Here is a 19,050-nt window from a genome sequence, read left to right on the forward strand (position 1 = left end):
ATGGGGCCCTAACCTCCCTTTTCCAGCTCCTACTGTGATCTCTTCAGCATTCCTAGGAGTCCAGCTAGGCTGGACCTGAATCTGCCACCACCCTGCTTGGCCTGGTGTGTTTTATGTTGGAGAGATCCCCCAGCAGGCTGGCCTGGGAGGGGGGCGTAGGGGTCCAGCAGAAGCTCCTTTCCTCATGGCCTGTTCCATTTGTGATCCCCTCAGAAGATGAAGTGCCAGATGAATGTGCAAGAGGGAAGGTGCTTCCAATTCCATATCCAAGCTGCTGATATTTACCAGCAGCAGGATCTTGGCAAATCACGGCCTCTGTCTCCCTCTCATCTTCTGTGTCTTCACTTTAAGAATCGTGAGGAATAACCCTTACTCCACAGCACTGTTAACAGACAAGGATGAACGCTGGGCCCTGAGCCCAGTGCCGGGAACCCAGGTGGAAATCATTAAATGGAAGTCCCTTTATCTGTCTCCCAAGGTCTCCCCAGCTGAGGCCTGAAGACCTAGGTGCTCCCTGACCAGTGTTCCTTCAGGCCCCAAGACCTCAACAGGCAGAAGATGTAGACCCTAAGTGAGGCCTCCCAAGCTTCCTCTCAGAGCACCAGCACTGGCAACATGGAGAGCTTCCCAAATAGGGAGGGCTTGGCCAGATCTCCACAGCCTCAGAAGGCCACACCACTACTGCCCTTTTCTGGGCTCATGGTTGGAATCAGCTGAGGAGTGTCATGCAGAGTGACCGGCGGGGTCTTTTCTGGGGTCTCTAGTCCCTCTCCCCACATAAGAACACAGGACAGTATGAAGCCAAAAAGGAATACCCACAGAGCCATAGGTAGGGGAGTCATACCGCTATACTCTCACTGGCGACTGGGTTGGAGACACAGGAAGCAGGAGCCACACTGTTCGCAACCCTCACTGGGCCGCTTGCAGGCTCAGCCACCATCTTCTTGCTAGCCCCCATTTGCTGCTAGCATAGCCACAGCAGTTATATTAGTGGCCAATGGCTCACAGGTTACAGCTGACGGCCAACTAGCCAGGGCTGATGGCCATGCAATCACAGTTGATGGCCATTTACTACCTGAACCAGCACCCTTCCATGTGAAGCCAAGAAACTGCACTCCTGGCTCTGTCCCCACAGGAATGATGGCAAATGAGTGCTGGATGGGAAAAGAGAAAACACTGTTAGATCCACACAGCAAACCAGTGCTTTGGAAAGCAGATATCAACCTCTCCTGTGAAGCTCAGTCCCACTGTTTTAGTTAAAGGATCTTTGCCATATTGTGAACCCCCTCAGACAGAACCCAAGAGGGCCTACCCAACAGCAAGGGTAATTAGTGCACTGTGAGCAGTGAAGTGCCCCACCTCTCACCCTGACCTCTTGCCCAGCCAGTGTCTCTGGGCTGAGTTCTGAGGTCATACATGAGAGTCTTCAGGCAGCACAGAGCAGCTCCATGTTCCTCTGACATTCACCTGCCTGCCATAGCCAAGGACTACTGAAATCGTGGCCTCTTCTGCTCGTTTCCTCTATCAAACCTCCCACTTGTCCCCTGGCCCAATATTATTCAGGCCAGCTTCTTGCTTTCTTTACCATGGTCCCAGGACCCTCATAGCAATTTTCATAGCAGTTGTTTCTAATTCTCTGTACTGCCCCTCTCCTTGCAGACTTCCTGGGCTTAATAATGATGAGGCTTCCTTACGGAATCTAGGTTTGTACCACTCCAGTTTGCACAACTCCAGTGTGATCCCCTCATGGAGTAGGTACAGCATATAATAAACACGCCAATATAGAGGAATCCACATCTGTGTATAACTGATTATAGTTAAGACAGGTATGTGTCACTATAGGATGTGTGTGTGAGAAACAATTGTGTGCAGGTCTATGTGAGTGAGACATGAGTGTGAGAAACAGAAGCTGAGACCAGAGAGTACTGTGGGGATAGTATATGAGCAAGAAGACGAATATGAGGTATAAGAAAGTGTGTATGTGTGGAGGATGCATGCATATAGGGACAGTATGATGTGTGACTAAATGTGTCAAGGTAAGTTTGTTACATAGGGTGCAACATTGTACCAGTCAGCTCTTTTCACAATAGTGTTTGTTGTGTAACGAAATATCCCAAAATGTGGTGACTTACAACAAAAATCATTTGTTTCATGCTCATGAATCCACAAGCCAGCTGGGGTCTGGATGATCTAGGCTGAGCATAGTTAAGCTTGGCCTCAGGCCACAGTTGGGTCTGCTCCACATGTCTCTTATTTTTCTGAGTGAGTGGACTGCCCAGGACATGTTCTTCGCATGGCAATAGCAGAAGTGCAACAGAACAAGGCCACAAGCATTTTTAAAGTATCTGTTTGCATTACATCTACCAACGTTCTATTAACCAAAGCAAGTGACATTGCCAAGCCCAGCATCAATGGGCCTGGAATTGCATTCTTCCTCTAATAAAATAAATTCATAAGGAAAAGAATATGAATAGGTGAAAAATTAAAACAGGGACTTCTGGTTTCAGCCAAAATGGAATAGCCCCATTTCTCCCAAGTCCTCCCTCCTATAACTGAAAAATTCTGGAAAGAGTTCTGACTGCTGAGTGGCACATGGCTGATTCCCTCATCTCCTCCAAGTCTTTGTTCCTATATTTCCTATTTAAAATTGAAAAGCACATCCCAACCCACACACCCCCATTCAAGCATCCCTTAATCTCCTGACTCAGCTCTACTTTTTCCATAACACATAACAGCTTGTAACACACATTTATTGCTTGTTTCCCCCACTAGAATTTAACATCCAAAGTGATTTTTGATTAAGCGTCTTTTAACAGTTCCTGGAATACAGTAGGCCCTCAAACGTTTGCTAAACGAATGAACTTCAGAGGCGAGATGAAGATGCCCAGTGGCATGTATTCGGTTCAGAATACTATTTTTAAAGGTAAAGACGAAATTACGGGTGACGTTTACCTTCTTTTCTCCTAGTAGCACTTTAGCAAGATGAAAAACACTTTAATGGGTACTCCTAAAATAATTCTTACACGTTTGTAATAACCAAAACAACCCAGGGAAGATCTCGTGAAATGAACTAGTCATTGACCTCAAACAGTGAAAAGCAGCAGCCCCTGCATCTGAAAACCCGCCTTGCGCCGAGCTTCGCTCGAAGCCCTCGACTGCCACCGGAAGTGGGACCCAGAAGTGGGCGTGACCCATCCGTAGCTTTCTGGGACTTGTAGTTCTGGGCCCTCCGCACGGGCGAGGGTCACAATCCGGAATCCTGCGTTTCCAGGTGTCGGATTCGCTGGGGAGGTGAGAGGCGCCCCGCTGCTGGCGCCGCCCGCAGAGAGGCGTCTGGCGGTGGGGATGTGGTAGGGCCGCGGGCCCGGCGCCTGATCGCCGAGACCCGAAAGCCTGGCGAGGCGGTGGTGGGAGGGCGCGCGACCTGGTAGAGATGCGGTCCAGGGCCGCACGTGTGTCCGGACGCAGCGGCCGCCGCTGCGTTCTCTAGACCCGGCTGCGGGCACCTGAGACTAGGCGGCCCCCAGCGCTGAGTCGGCGGGCTCCGAGGGGCCCTCGGCTTGCCTGGCAGAGCTCCGGCCTTGGCCAGCCTAGGGGCTTCGTAGTTGGCCTTTTCCGCACCGGTGACTGGCCTTGTTCCAAGGAGGTTTTGAGGAGGCGTCAGGTGGCCGAGAGAGGCTCCTGTGAGGGACCGAGGTTTCTGTCCCCACAGCACAGTCCTCACTAAAAGGTTGCATCTGAGCCCCTACACTCTAGAAACGAATCAGGGCGGGGAAGGCCTCGCGGGCGTCCAAAATCCATCTCACGAGGCGACACATCCGACCTGAGACCTCTTACTGTGCTGAGCAGAACTGGAGAGCAGAGATCGGAAAGCCTGAGAATGGACACATCTTAGAGCTGCTAGGAGAGCGGAGCGCCATGGACCCTCATGGGTTGGAGGGTGGGTGGGCCTGGCCTGTTTGATCCAAAGTCCAGTGGACAGAGACGAGGGAGGCGCAGTGTGAGGGAGACAGGAAAGTCGCCTCAGGAGACGGTGTATGAAGTGTTGGCTGGAAGAGCTTACTTAGTTAACAGGAGCTGAGCCTTTCTACAGTCTTGCTGGACTAACTGGACCGGCCTGCAAGGTGGACTGCTTTTCATGGCTTTTCCTCTTTCCCTAACTCTGCCTTTCCAGGACTCTCTGTCCTGAGAGGAGGAAATTACCAAGTTCCAGGTGAGTTGGTGTTTCTTCTTGCAAAATGCCCTCTTCCTGAGAATGGCTGTAACCTTTCTTTCTTGGGACAGAAGGAAGGACATAAGCTTAACTGAGTGCTTCTCTATGTAAGGTCCTGTCTTGGTTCTGTGTGTTCTTTTTCTCTTTATTGTCACACTGCAGCCTGAGGCATACAGTATTTTATAAATATGGGTGTAGGAACATTAATATACTGAGGGCATATAGCTATCAAATGATGTTGCCATGGTCTGCAGAGGTCTCTGCTAGCTTTAAATTCCACATCAGTTTTCACTGAACCACCCTACCTCTATGAACTTGGTCCACTCCCCAGAGCACTGGGCTATGCTCTTCTGTTGAAAGACTCCACACAGCATGGTTGCCTCCTCTCTCTCAAAGCCTGCCTTTCCTGCCAGACATTTCACTCACATTGAACGTCATTCAGAGCTATGACATGCTCAGTCCAGTGCTAAGTGGCCTCAGGGAAACAAACAGCATTATAAACTATAAAGCGCTTTTCTTCATGAGCAGATTACGTGTACGAAAAACAAGTATGCGCATTAATGATAATCATTTACTAAACATGAAAGCATTAAAAACATGAGAAAATGTGTTAAATAGCAGCACAGAACTTACCAAATCACTCAAAAATGATCTTCAACCAGGCTGTGCATCAGAATTGTCTGTGGTGGTTTTTAAGAATTAAGGTTCCTAGGCACCACTACCTTCCAGACCTACTACAAAAAAGAGAATTTTACTCCTTTTTTATTCCATGATCTTTGTACATCCGTAGATTTGCTGCACTTATTGTCCAATATTTCTCTACATGTTTAATGTGCGCATCTCTAAGGTAGATGTTTGTTCATCTTGTATACTCTGGTTGATATGTTCCCTTTACCAACATATCTACATGTTTAATTGGTACAATAAATCGTTAAATTACCAGCTAGCACTTTTTTAAAAACCGATTTCTCATTTGTCTCCATAAAACCATTTCTAGAAAGTTACCTCAAGATTGGCACTTAGGGGGCAGCCGGATGGCTCAGTTGGTTGGAGCCCGAGCTCTTAACAACAAGGTTGCGGGTTCAATTCCCACATGGGATGGTGGGCTGTGCCCCCTGCAACTAAAGATTGAGAATGGCAACTGAACTTAGAGCCAAAAAAAAAAAGAGAGAGAGAGAGAGATTGGCACTTAGAATCATCGAATGTTTGAAATTAAGAGGTCAGCCAGCCCTCTCTCTGCCTTGGTGCCATCACTTTACAGACGAGAGCTCTAATTCTGAGGGAGCTGAAAGGAAGCACCATGTCCTTTGTTGCAGAGAGCAGCAGAGCCAGAAGTAAACCCCATGTTTTCTAACTCCAGGCTGTTCCTTCTCCATAACTAAGCAGGTCATCACATCAGAAACAATATGAAGAAAATAACAGGCTGGATTTTAAGGAAAATATAATTGGTTCTTAACACCATCACCAAGACCATCTTTCTGCTTGGCGAATAAAGTCCTCACACATATAGGAAGAGACTGTGAAAACTCCTATAAAAATTGGTTTATACAGAGGATAGTAAATTGCCTCAAGGAACTAAGAGCATGCCATCTCTGTCTTGAAAAGTAATTGAGGACCTCAATGGAGAATAATATGAGACCCTGTGCTCTCTCTGTTTTCCTTCTACCTGTTTACTAAGATTATTTATTCACTGCTGATTAAGTTGGGGATTGCTAGTATGATAAATTTTGAGATTCTGGTATATGTTAATAACTTTTTAAATTTAAAGAAAGGACTTCATCCGACCAATACTTGCTGAGTGTTTTCTGTGTATCAGACATTTTTCTTGAGTCTACTGAAAGGCACAAGTCCTAATTTAACCCCTCCATTCCTCTATGACTGGGGTCATTTCACCATTATGAACCCTTGTTTTCTCATCAAAAAGTGAGAGTGTTGAGTTTTATGACCTCAGGGTTCTCTTTTACTTGTAGCATTTGATTATTCTTGTAAATTAAATGTGAATTTATAAATACTTAGCATTTAGATTCTAAGTCAGTTGGGCAGTTACTGAGGATTTAAAGATTAGTTGAGCATGGCCCCTATCCTTTGGAATCATATAGCCAATCTGGGAGACAGATTTAATAGCTATAGTAGAGGTATATGAAAGATACTATGAAATGGAGGAGGAGGAAGCATCTGACTCATCCTCGTGCTTCAGAAAGGAGGTTGTTGATTGTCCTAAAACTAAAAGAGTTCCAAAATGGGTGAGAGAAATATAAGTCAGGGCAGAAGCAGCGTGTAAGGGCTATTTTAGACTAGAGCAGGACATCTGAATAACTACCGGTAATCCAGTATGACGACAGCTCCTGCCCACCACCTCCTGCCTTCTGCATTATTTCCTGTCCTAAGTAAATTGTTGCATCCAGCAGGGATAGGCTGTGGAAGGGAAGTGGATTAGCACATGATGTATGTTGTTTGGAGGAGCTTGACATTTGTTGGGGGCCGGTGGGGACAGGAAATTACTGGTCTCATGACCTTCCACTTTGGTTTGCCTTCAGAATTCTGAGTCCACTTTCTCAAGTGAGCTTGAGTTCCACCCGGGGGTGACTCATCTGCTCCACTAATACCAGGAAGACAATTCATTATTCAGTGTTTTAGTCACAACTTTGTTTTGTTTTAGTACGACCACTATTTTCTTTCTCTTTTTCCTTTCCTCTGTCACACTGATTCCTTTCATTTGGTCCACTGTCATAGCATTTCTCATTTTGGAATTTTCAACCTACTACAAAGTTTGTGGTCTGTCAGCATAACCTTTCCATTCTCAGCACAGAATTTTCCCACCACTTTATCTGTGGAATCTTAAAAAATTACTAACTCGGACTATCCGGTCTATGGATTGAAAGATGACAAAACCTGTATTTTGAAGACCTGGTAAGGAGTTATTGTGGTCTAGGTAAGAAATGAAGGCCTTTACCTAGGACACTGGCAGTGGGAATAAAGAAGAGGTAACACGTTGAAGGGATATTTAGGAGACAGCATTGACAAGATTTGAAATGACCTGATATTGTTGAGGAAGGGAAGGAGTCTTAGAAAATCCAGACAATTCAGGGAGATGGATAAAAAAATAAAAGGGAAAAAAAGATAATTCGTGGACTCGAATCTCAGAAGGGAGAAAAGGATTCGATCTAGAATACATAGGGAGAGGTTAGCCTTGGACAGAAACCTTTTTTCTCTGAGGTTGAAAAGAAAAGATCTGGTTGAGAGGAGTGGCTAAGCCGACTGCTTGATATTCACCGGGCCCTGTCGTACTAACAGATACGTTTATGTCACTCTAAGTCACCAACCTTCACTTCCACTTCTTTGTCCCACCTTTGTGCAGGGTCTTGCAGACTTCTATAGCCCAATCTCATCCCTCTTCCTCAGACACAGTGGAGACCTGTGACCTTGAGGGGAAATTGCCACTTGCCTCATTATCACCTTCTCCACTGGTGACCAGGAGAGTCAAGTCATTCCTGTAGGAGGAGTGGGGTAGGGGAGGGCTAGTTGTCCTCAGTTTCCTGAGGAGGGAGTGAGTAGTGCCTTCAGCTTCAGGCCTAAGGTGTGAGCTCTTCTGCAGGTTACTGGGCACTTCCCTGGCTCAGCATGAATTGCTCCTTTGGGCTTCACTTGGCTCTCAGTTGTTTTGTGTATATTCTGTCCTCTGCTTTTCAGCATGTAGCCTGTAGCCTGGTGCCAGCCCACAAACAGTTTGTTATCAGTCTGAAAAGAAAGGACAGAAATTGAGAGTTTAAAATTTTTATATCTGTTAAATCTAATAGTTTTAAAAATTGGTGTTGGTATTTTATATGTCTTTTTATTGTATTTCACAAAACTATTGGTTTGTGACATAGTAGGAATTTTTAAAAAGAAAGTGGTCCTTTACCAGAGGCAGTTGGAAAAATGTTGCTCTATCAACAGAACCCTGGGGGAACCAGATTCACTGTGAAGTTAACTAAATATGTAGACTCGTCTTGGGTGCCAGGCCCTGTGTGAGGCCTTGCAGATGCAGCCATGAACAAATCAGACAGCCTCTCTTCTTAGGGAACTTAGGAGGTATGATCAAAACATGATGGTGAATGTTTAAATAAAAAAAATTATTACAGTAAAAGACACATTGCCATTAATCCTCCTCAAAATACTCCCCTTCACTTCAAACACACTTATCCCATCGTTCTTGCCACTTTCTGAAGCAGTTCTGGAAGTCCTCTTTGGTGAGTGTCTTGTTGCACTGTCGTGGCTGCCTGAATGTCCTGAATTGATTCAAAACATTTACCTTTCATGATCATTTTGACTTTCGGGAAGAGCCAGATCCAGTGAATAAGGTGGATGAGGAGACACCGTAATGTTTTATTTGACAGAAACTGCCGTACCAAAAGCGATGTGTGACATGGAGCCTTTCCATTGTGTTCACAAAATACGGTGAATGCTGCTTGCCGAGTGCCATCTAACGGAAAGGCAGGGATCTTCAATACAGGAGGCCGTGTGTTGAACCTTAGTAACAGTGCGTGACAAGTTTCAACTTGTTCAGGACAGTCAGTTGGATGTGAGCTACAGTTGAGAGGTGTGTTTTAAAGCGTGCCATAAATCATCTTCCATCATGACAATGCTCCATGTCACACTTGCTTCTGATATACAGCAATTTCTGTCAAATAAAAACATTACAGTGTGTCCTCATCCACCTTATTCACCGGATCTGGCCCGTGCAACTTCTGGCTCTTCCCCAAAGTCAAAATGATTCAGGACATCAAGGCAGCAATGACAATGCAACTAAAGACACTCACAAAAGAGGATTTCCAGAACTGCTTCAGAAAGTGACAAGAACAATGGGATAAGTGTGTTTGAAGTGAGGCGGAGTATTTTGAGGGGTATTAATGGCAATGTGTCTTTTACTCTAAGAAATTGTTTTTTAGTTAAACATTCACTGTATTGTTTGATCATACCTTGTATATCTTAGTGGGAAGAGACAGACAGTAAGAAAGCAAATAAATAAATAAGAAAATGAGATAAGGTATAAGTATACAAAGAAATTAAAACGGAGAAATGATGTTTGGGGGTGTGTCTGGTATTTTCACCATAGACATCTTTGCCATAAGCATTTTTGCTACAGATATTTCCACACATAACTAATTGGCCATAAGGCAATTTTGCCGTTAAAAAAAAAAAAAGATATAAAATCACAAAAATTTAAAGGGATATTAAAAAGAACATAAAATTTAAAAGACTACTTTATTGCGAAATACAAAATATTTGAATACATTTAAAATGTGTTTAGATTCATGGCAGTACTGCTCAAATAACTGATTTTATTTTGTGGATTGTACCAAAGCACTTGTCTTTGTTCTATGGGAAAAGTGGGTTCAACTCTGCATCCTCAGTGAGGGCCCTTTGCCTCTCTTTCTCCTCCCCATATAGTGTGTTCAAAAATAAGAAACCAGCTCTTAGGGCAAATCATTATCATCTGGAAGAAATGCTCACTATTTTAAGATTACCACCACCACATCTACTTGTCACTCTGTAGACCATTAAGAACTAGCTGAGATTTATATATAATATAAAAATGAAAATAACTGAGAATTTCATCAATGGAGAAATGAAACCAAACTGACAACTAGCTTAAATACATTAGTCTGCTGAATGTGGTTGATTTGCCAATGGAGAAATGAAACCAACCAAATTAAAAACAGTCAACCAGTTATTTTATCTTTTTTTATGGCAAAATTGCCTTACAGGCAAAAATGCTGTGGTAAAGATGCTACAGCAAAAGTACCTAGAACCGTTTTTTTCGGTGCTCCTGTGGATTAGATGGCCAAGGAAACAATTCTCCGAGGAGGTAGCAGTTTTGCTGAGACCTGAATAAGGAACCATGTATGTGAAGGTATATGAAGATGTGAAAAAAGAACATTCTGGGCAGAGAGGACAACTAGTGTCAATGCCAGTTGGGGCGCTTAATGTGATCAAGGGTCTGCAGTGTAACACAAGCGAGGAGTGACTCGAAATTGGAGAATTGACAGGACCCCATTGTGTAAAGCCTTGCAGGCCAGGATGAAGAGTCTGAATTTTACTCAATATCCACGGAAAAATTTTTGGAGGGTTTCATGCCTGACAGGGTGTGTGTTTTAAAAGATCACTCTGGCTACTATGTGGAAAATTTATTGTGTGGGGGAGCAAGAGAGACAGATTAGGAGGTGGAGAGTTAACGACAGCTGAGACTCATAATGATAATAGCGCAAGACAGAATGGGTAGATTCAGATACATTTTAGAGGTAGAGTTCATAGCACTTGGTGATGGATAATGTGAGGAAGAGGGAAAAGAATCAAAATGACTTGAGCAGTTGGGTGGGTCATGTGACTGTTTACTAAAAAGGGGACAACTAGGGAAGAGTAGATATTGATGGAGATTGTCAGGAGGAAGAATTTCATTGGGCCTATGAAGGTTTAAGTGCCTTTTAGACATCGAAGTATATAGATAGATGTTAGGTAGAAAGTTGGAGCCTGGAGTTAAGGGGAAAGGTTGGAGCTGGAGATCAGTATTTAAAAATACCCAAGGAGAGTGTGTTATGGTTTTGTGTATATGTGCTATTTTATTTTTTTCAGTAATGTTCAACTATTTAGAAAAAGACATATGATTGATATGACTAGGGAAAAAAATTGAGATCTAAAGTATACTTTGGGTGAAAGGAAAAAGAGGAAGATTTAAAGGATGGTGATCTTGATAAAGCAGATGTGATAGAAAAGGAAAAACAGAAAGAATTGGAAGATGTTTTAAGAATTGGATATTAAGATAGTAATATTTCAAAAGCAGGGTAGTCTAATAGTGAAATGATTATTGAGTGAAATGAGATAGATTATTGGCACTATAGAGATTAAAAAATGTGATGGTAAGAGTGTTGGGTAAATTGTTCTCATTGAGTGTTGAGGTTGTCAGGATAATAGTAAGAATGGGGTAGGCCCAGTCAGAATGGCTATCATCAACAAGACAAATAGTAACAAGTGTTGGAGAGGCTGTGGAAAAAAAGGAACACTCAAACACTGTTGGTGGGAATGCAGACTGGTGCAGCCGCTATGGAAGGCAGTGTGGAGGTTCCTTAAAAAATTACGAATAGAATTACCATTTGACCCAGCAATCCCTCTCCCTGGGTATCTACCAAAAAAATCTGACAACATTTATACATAAAGACACGTGTGCTCCAATGTTCATTGCAGCTTTGTTTACAGTGGCCAAGACATGGAAACAACCAAAATGTCCTTCCATAGATGAATGGATAAAGAAGTTGTGGTATATATACATAATGGAATACTATTCGGCGGTAAGAAAAGATGATATAGGAACATTTGTGACAACATGGATGGATCTTGAGAGTGTAATGCTGAGTGAAATAAGTCAGACAGAAAAAGCAGAGAACCATGTGATTTCACTGATATGTGGTATATAAACCAAAAACAACAAAAGAACAAGACAAACAAATGAGAAACAGAAACTCATAGACACAGATAATAGTTTAGTGGTTACTAGAGGGTAAGGGGGGTGGGGGGTGGGAGACGAGGGTAAGGGGGATCAAATATATGGTGATGGAAGGAGAACTGACTCTGGGTGGTGAACACACAAAGGGATTTATAGATGATGTAATACAGAATTGTACACCTGAAATCTATGTAATTTTACTAACAATTGTCACCCCAATAAATTTAAAAAATAAATTATTTAAAAAAAAAGAATTGTACACCTGAAATCTATGTAATTTTACTAACAATTGTCACCCCAATAAATTTAAAAAAAAAAAGAATGGGGTGGAAAAGACAACAATGACTGTGAGATGACAGTGACAAAGAAGATTCAGCAGCTGGATGGCATGAGCTTGAGTGAGTTGTGGGCAGGAGGGGAAGGATTTGGGAGGAAGTAGAAAAGTAGATGAGAAAGAAGTTTCCAACAAAACTTGATTTAGATCCCTCAGACCCCTGAACTGTACACTTCTATTCCCTTCTCGCCTTTTCCAGTGCTACCATCCTCACCTTCCTTCCAGGACATTTGTGCAGATGGTTGTCGGTTAAGCAGGAATGTGCTTAATGTTTTAGGAAGCAGTAACATTCAAGGATTTCTCTGCGGACGTCACTAGGAGTGGGGTCCCCCACACTTAGAGGAAGCTGCGCAGAGCTGTGATACAGCCACTTGGTCTCTGTGGGTAAGAACCTGAGCTGGACACCCACCTGTTGGAGTCTTTGTCTCTTCAATTTTAAATAGTGATGGGCCCCAGGAGTTAGGGTTCAAGAATCAGTTTCTTAATTTCCTTTTGGCACTAAAGGATGTTTCTGATTATTCTAAGCAGCTAAAAGACTTTACTTGGTAAGAATTGGAGAATGGTAGCTTTACTGAATTGTCTGAAAAGCCATACCTGGTCCATCTCTGACAAGCCAGAGTTTGACACTGATTTTGCTTTCTACACAGTTATGCAGTCCCCGTGTGTTTCCCAGATGTGATCTCTTAGTAGAACAAGTTGAAGGTAATTAGATAATGGAGAACAAACTTCAAAGGAATCAGCTAGGAAAGTTATAAACCCAGGCTGATCCATGAAAGAGGAGTGAGTCTCTTATTTAGATGTTCCAGGAGTTCTCTTTGAAGTTCTCTGGTCTGTGGAGAAAGCTGAGGCTTCAAGGATGCTTTCCACAAACCGATCTCCCTTGAGCTATTTACTTACCTTCCTTCTACCTTTTCAGGAGGTTGTAGTCTTTCTCATTCACACTGACCTTCTTATCTGCACTCTATCTTTTCCCCACGTTCTCCCCACATGGTCTTGTGCCATCATTCCTTGGACTTTATTTTCATTAAGTCACCTGCCCTGCAATAGCTAGTTTCCATTGCTTCTTTTCTCACACTTTCAGAGATTCCTCCATCTCCCTTTCTGAGTATTGGACAATATGTGGTGAGACAAAACCCCAAACCTAGCAATAGATAGGGGTATAATTGATAGTTCTTCTCTTCAAAAACATTTTGATTGCTTGAAGCAAAGAACCTTAAACATTTTTGAGGTAATAATTCATTTTTAGGTATCTATCCTTAAGGAATTAATCAGTAACCCCAACTGAAAATTGTGAACAAAGATAAGTCATTATAGAATTATTTAAAATACTGAAAAAATTGTTCACCAAATATATCAGAGGGCTTGGTTATACAAATTATAGTGGAGAAAAATATGTGGCCGATAAAAAATATACTGATCAAGACTTTTTAATTAGCTAGGAAGATACATGTCTACCTACTAGGTTGAACCATGTGAAATTGCCACTTTGTAGTAAAAACAGACCTTCTACAAAAACAACTGAAAAAATATCCTGTAATGGTGGCTTTTAAGGTTTTTTCCACTTTAGTCCACAGGGTTCTCTTCCATCAGTAACTGTGGCTCTTGACCATTACTTTCAACTAAACCTGGGGGTGAGGCCAGCACCAGGGTGAAGTGGTCTCTGCAGTTGGCAGAGACCTTTTTCTTTATATACGCCTAGTGCTTGCTGTCTTATATTGTTAAACTTGTGTCCCTTTCAGAACTTTTCGTTTTTAAATTTTTCTTTTGGAATATTTACTAGTACTAGTTTTTCTCATGGTTTTGATAGTGTTCACCTTAATCTTAAAATTGTTTGACTTCTATGAAATTCTATGAAATTACAGTTTTTCTGTTTTCCCCAGCCTCTCTCTTCTTCATCCCTTTTATTCTGCATATTCACTGGCTTCTCTGTCTTTCCTCTAACATTGGAAATCCCACAAAGCTCTTTGCTTTTTTGATTTCTGTATATCAGTGTTTCTCAACCATTTTTTTGTTGTTGTTATTGTCACTGCACCCTCTCCAAGAACCGATTCTCACCCCTTGGGAGCAATAGTGCCTGTTGTGAGTGCACAGTGTGTGTGTACACTGGTCTGTCCCTCAAAGAGCTCTCGTATATTTAAACAGCTTCAGGTATCCTTCCTACGTTGATAACTCTACTGTCTTTATTTCCTGTCCTCATATTAAACTCTATTCCCAGGTATTCTTTTGGCTATGGGATACCTACGCTCGAATATACAATGTCACTTCAAATTCAGTGTATTGAGAATTTTCATATTTCTTTTTCTTTTTAACTTCCCTTCTAATTTTTTTTATTATTAAATTTATTGAGACGACAATTGTTAGTAAAATTACATAGATTTCAGGTGTACAATTCTGTATTACATCATCTATAAATCCCATTGTGTGTTCATCACCCAGAGTCAGTTCTCCAACCATCACCATATATTCGATCCCCCTTACCCTTATCTCCCACCCCCCACCCCCCACCCCCCTTACCCTCTGGCAACCACCAAACCATTGTCTGTGTCTATGAGTTTCTGTTTCTCATTTGTTTGTCTTGTTCTTTTGTTGCTTTTGGTTTATATACCACATATCAGTGAAATCACATGGTTCTCTGCTTTTTCTGTCTGACTTATTTCGCTCAGCATTACACTCTCAAGATCCATCCATGTTGTCACAAATGTTCCTATATCATCTTTTCTTACCGCCGAATAGTATTCCATTGTGTATATATACCACAACTTCTTCATCCATTCATCTATCGAAGGACATTTGGTTGTTTCCATGTCTTGGCCACTGTAAACAAAGCTGCAATGAACATTGGAGCACACGTGTCTTTATCTCTAAATGTTTTCAGATTTTTGGGGTAGATACCCAGGAGAGGGATTGCTGGGTCATATGGCAATTCTATTTGTAATTTTTTAAGGAACCTCCACACCGCCTTCCATAACGGCTGCACCAGTCTGCATTCCCACCAACAGTGTATGAGGGTTCCTTTTTCTCCAACATTTGTTACTATTTGTCTTGTTGATGATCGCCATTCTGACTGGGGTGAGGTGATATCTCATTGTGGTTTTGGTTTGCATTTCTCTGATGATTAGTGATGTTGAGCATTTTTTCATATGTCTATGAAAAATTTTTGCCATTTGTATGTCCTCTTTGGAGAAATGTCTCTTCAAGTCCTCTGCCCATTTTTCAATTGGGTTGTTTGTTTTTTTGTTGTTGAGTTGCATGAGTTCCTTGTATATTCTGGATACTAGCCCCTTATCGGAGGCACTGTTTGCAAAAATCTTCTCCCATTCAGTTGGTGACCTCTTTATTTTGTCAATGGTTTCTTTGGCTGTGCAGAAGCTTTTAAGTTTCATATAGTCCCATTCATTTATTTTAGCTTTTACTTCCATTGCCTTTGGAGTCAAATTCATAAAATGCTCTTTGAACCCAAGATCCATAAGTTTAGTACCTATGTTTTCTTCTATGCAGTTTATTGTGTCAGGTCTTATGCTTAAGTCTTTGATCCATTTTGAATTAACTTTGGTACATGGTGACAAATAGCAGTCCAGTTTCATTCTTTTGCACGTGGCTATCCAATTCTCCCAGCACCATTTATTGAAGAGGCTGTCTTTGCTCCATTGTATGTTTTTAGCTTCTTTGTCAAAAATTATCTGTCCATATTTATGTGGTTTTATTTCTGGGTTCTCAATTCTATTCCATTGGTCTATGTGTCTGTTTTTCTGCCAATGCCATGCTGTTTTGATTATTGTAGCCCTGTAGTACAAGCCAAAGTCAGGAAGTGTGATACCTCCATTATAGTTCTTTTTTCTTAAGATTGCTTTGGCTATTCGGGGTCTTTTGTGGTTCCAAACAAATCTGATGATTTTTTGTTCTATTTCTTTAAAATATGCCATTGGGATTTTGATGGGGATTCCATTGAATCTGTATATTGCTTTGGGTAATATGGACATTTTAACTATGATGATTCTTCCAATCCATGAGCACGGAATGTCTTTCCATTTCTTTGTGTCTTCTTCAATTTCTTTCAAAAACGTCTTATAGTTTTCAGCATATAGGTCGTTCACATCCTTGGTTAAGTTTATTCCTAGGTATTTTATTCTTTTTGTTGCAATTGCAAAAGGAATTGTTTTTTTTGTATTTCTTTTTCTGAGATTTCATTGTTGGTATATAGGAAGGCAATGGACTTTTGTGCGTTGATTTTGTAGCCAGCAACTTTGCTGTATTCGTTGATTGTTTCTAATAGCTTTTTGGCGGAGTCTTTAGGGTTTTCTATATATAGCATCATGTCATCTGCAAAGAGTGATAATTTAACTTCTTCATTCCCAATTTGGATGCCTTTTATTTCTTTCTCTTGCCTGATTGCTCTGGCAAGGACTTCCAACACAATGTTGAAAAGCAGAGGTGATAGGGGACATCCCTGTCGTGTTCCTGAACGTAGAGCAAAGGGCTTCAGTTTTTCTCCATTAATTATGAGATTAGCCGAGGGCTTCTCATATATGGCCTTTATTATGTTAAGGTATTTTCCTTCTATACCCATTTTATTAAGTGTTTTAATCATAAATGGATGTTGTATCTTGTCAAATGCTTTTTCTGCATCAATTGATATACTCATATGATTTTTGTCCTTTATTTTGTTTATGTGATGTATCACATTGATGGATTTGCATATGTTGAACCATCCTTGTGCCCCGGGGATGAACCCCACTTGGTCGTGATGAATAATCTTTTTAATGCATTGTTGTATTCAATTTTCTAGAATTTTATTTAGGATTTTTGCATCGGTATTCATCGGAGATATTGGTCTGTAGTTTTCTTTTTTTGTTCTGTCCTTACCAGGTTTTGGTATCAGGGTAATGTTGGCCTCATAAAATGAGTTGGGGAGTACTGTTTCTTCTTCAATTTTTTGGAAGAGTTTGTGCAGAAATGGTATTAGATCCTCTTTGAAGGTTTGGTAGAATTCACTAGTGAAGCCATCTGGTCCCGGACTTTTGCTTTTGGGAAGGTTTTGGATGACTGATTCAATGTCGTTACTGGTGATCGGTCTGTTTAGATTTTCCAGTTCTTCATGGTTCAGCCTTGGAAGGATATATGTTTCTAAGAACTTTTCCATTTCTTCTAGGTTGTTGAATTTGGTGGCATATAGTCCTTCATAGTATTCTTGGATGATCCTTTGTATTTCTGTGGTGTCCGTGATAACTTCCGCTTTTACGTTTCTGATTTTGTTAATCAGTGTCTTCTCTCTTTTTATCTCAGTAAGTCTAGCCAAGGGTTTGTCAATTTTGTTAATCTTCTCAAAGAACCAGCTCTTTGTCACATTAATTTTTTTCTATTGTCTTTTTGTTCTCTATTTCATTTAGTTCTGCTCTAATTTTTGTTATTTCCTTTCTTCTGCTGACCTTGGGTTTTACTTGTTCTTCTTTTTCTAGTTCTTTAAGGTGTAACATGAGGTTATTTATTTGGGAGTTTTCTTGTTTCTTGAGATAGGCCTGTAATGATATAAATTTCCCTCTTAAAACTGCTTTCGCTGCATCCCAAAAATTTTGGTAGGATGTATTTTCATTGTCATTTGTTTCTATGTATCTTTTGATCTCGCCTCTAATTTCTTCTTTGACCCAGTCCTTCTTTAAAAGTATGTTGTTTAGTCTCCATGTATTTGTGTTTTTTCCCGCTTTCTTTTTACAGTTGATATCCAATTTCAAAGCCTTGTGATCAGAGAATATGCATGGTATTATTTCAATCTTCTTAAATTTGTTGACACTGATTTTATGTCCCAATATATGGTCTATCCTTGAGAATGTTCCATGTACACTAGAAAAGAATGTATAGTCTGATGTTTTAGGATGAAGTGCTCTATAAATGTCAATTATGTCCATTTCATCTAATGTGTCATTTAGGGCTACTATTTCGTTATTTATTTTCTGTTTGGATGATCTATCCATAGCTGTCAATGATGTATTTAAGTCCCCTAGTGTAATTGTGTTTTGGTCAATTTCTCCCTTTAGTTCTGTTAGTAGTTGCTTGGTGTATTTCGGTGCTCCCTGATTGGGGGCATAAATATTGATGACTGTTATGTCTTCTTGTTGTACAGTCCCCTTCACCATTATGAAATGTCCATCTTTGTCTCTAGTTATCTTTTTCACCTTGAAGTCTGTTTCATCTGATATCATTATGGCTACACCTGATTTTCTCTGGGCACCATTTGCTTGGAGTGTCAATTTCCACCCTTTCACTTTGAGTCTATGCTTGTCCTTGTAGCTGAGATGTGTCTCTTGGAGACAGCATATGGTTGGGTTTAGTTTTTTGATCCAATCTGCTACTCTGTGCCTTTTTATTGGTGAGTTCAGTCCATTTACATTTAGGGTGATTATTGATATGTGAGGATTTCCTGTCATTCTATCTTTAGATTTCTGGTAAGGCTGTGTCTCCATTGTTTCTTTGCCTTTTTGTTGTTGTCTATTATTTCTGTGTGGTGGTATTCTATGATGTTTCCCTCTGTTTCTTCTTTTATTTCAGTATATATTTCAATTCTGGATTAATTTTGAGTGGTTACCCTTAAGTTTATGTAAAAGAAAGTTTGATATTTAGAGTATTCCATTTTCTTCAGCACGCTTACTTTCTCCATTCCCATATTCCGGTTCAGGCCTTTACTCTCCCCCTTTTTGAGTTGTGGTTGCCACAAATTGTCCCTGTTGATGGTGGTCGAATAGCCTCCTTTAGTATTTCTTGTAGTGCAGGTCGTGTATTAGAAAATTCCCTCAGCTTCTGTATGTCTGGAAAGGTCTTTATTCCTCCTTCATATCTAAAGGATATCTTTGCTGGATATATTATTTTTGGCTCATGATTTCTCTCTTTCAATAGTTTGAATATTTGGTTCCACTCCCTCCTGGCTTGTAGAGTTTCTGCTGAAAAATCTGATGATAATCTAATGGGCTTTCCTTTGTAAGTTACCGTCTTCTTTTCCCTGGCTGCCTTGAGGATTCTTTCTTTGTCGTT

The 19,050-nt window shown here is 41.2% G+C and overlaps 1 protein-coding gene across 2 annotated transcripts in view; it reads left to right on the forward strand.

The window, feature by feature from the left end:
- The first annotated feature begins 3,070 nt into the window (after positions 1 to 3,070).
- ZNF239 (zinc finger protein 239) overlaps positions 3,071 to 19,050 on the forward strand; it is a 28,840-nt gene continuing 12,860 nt past the window's right edge. Inside the window, exons 1-2 of one of the 2 annotated variants that reach the window (XM_074337302.2) lie at positions 3,243 to 3,291; positions 4,175 to 4,213. The gene's annotated coding sequence lies outside the window, so the exon portion shown is untranslated. Of the gene's footprint in view, positions 3,292 to 4,174; positions 4,214 to 19,050 lie in introns of both variants that reach the window. The other variant, XM_019718432.3, reaches the window with a different exon arrangement.

Source organism: Rhinolophus sinicus, chromosome 15 (genome assembly GCF_057876585.1).
Source record: "Rhinolophus sinicus isolate RSI-liver-muscle chromosome 15, RSI-T2T, whole genome shotgun sequence".
Taxonomy (NCBI): Eukaryota; Metazoa; Chordata; class Mammalia; order Chiroptera; family Rhinolophidae; genus Rhinolophus; species Rhinolophus sinicus.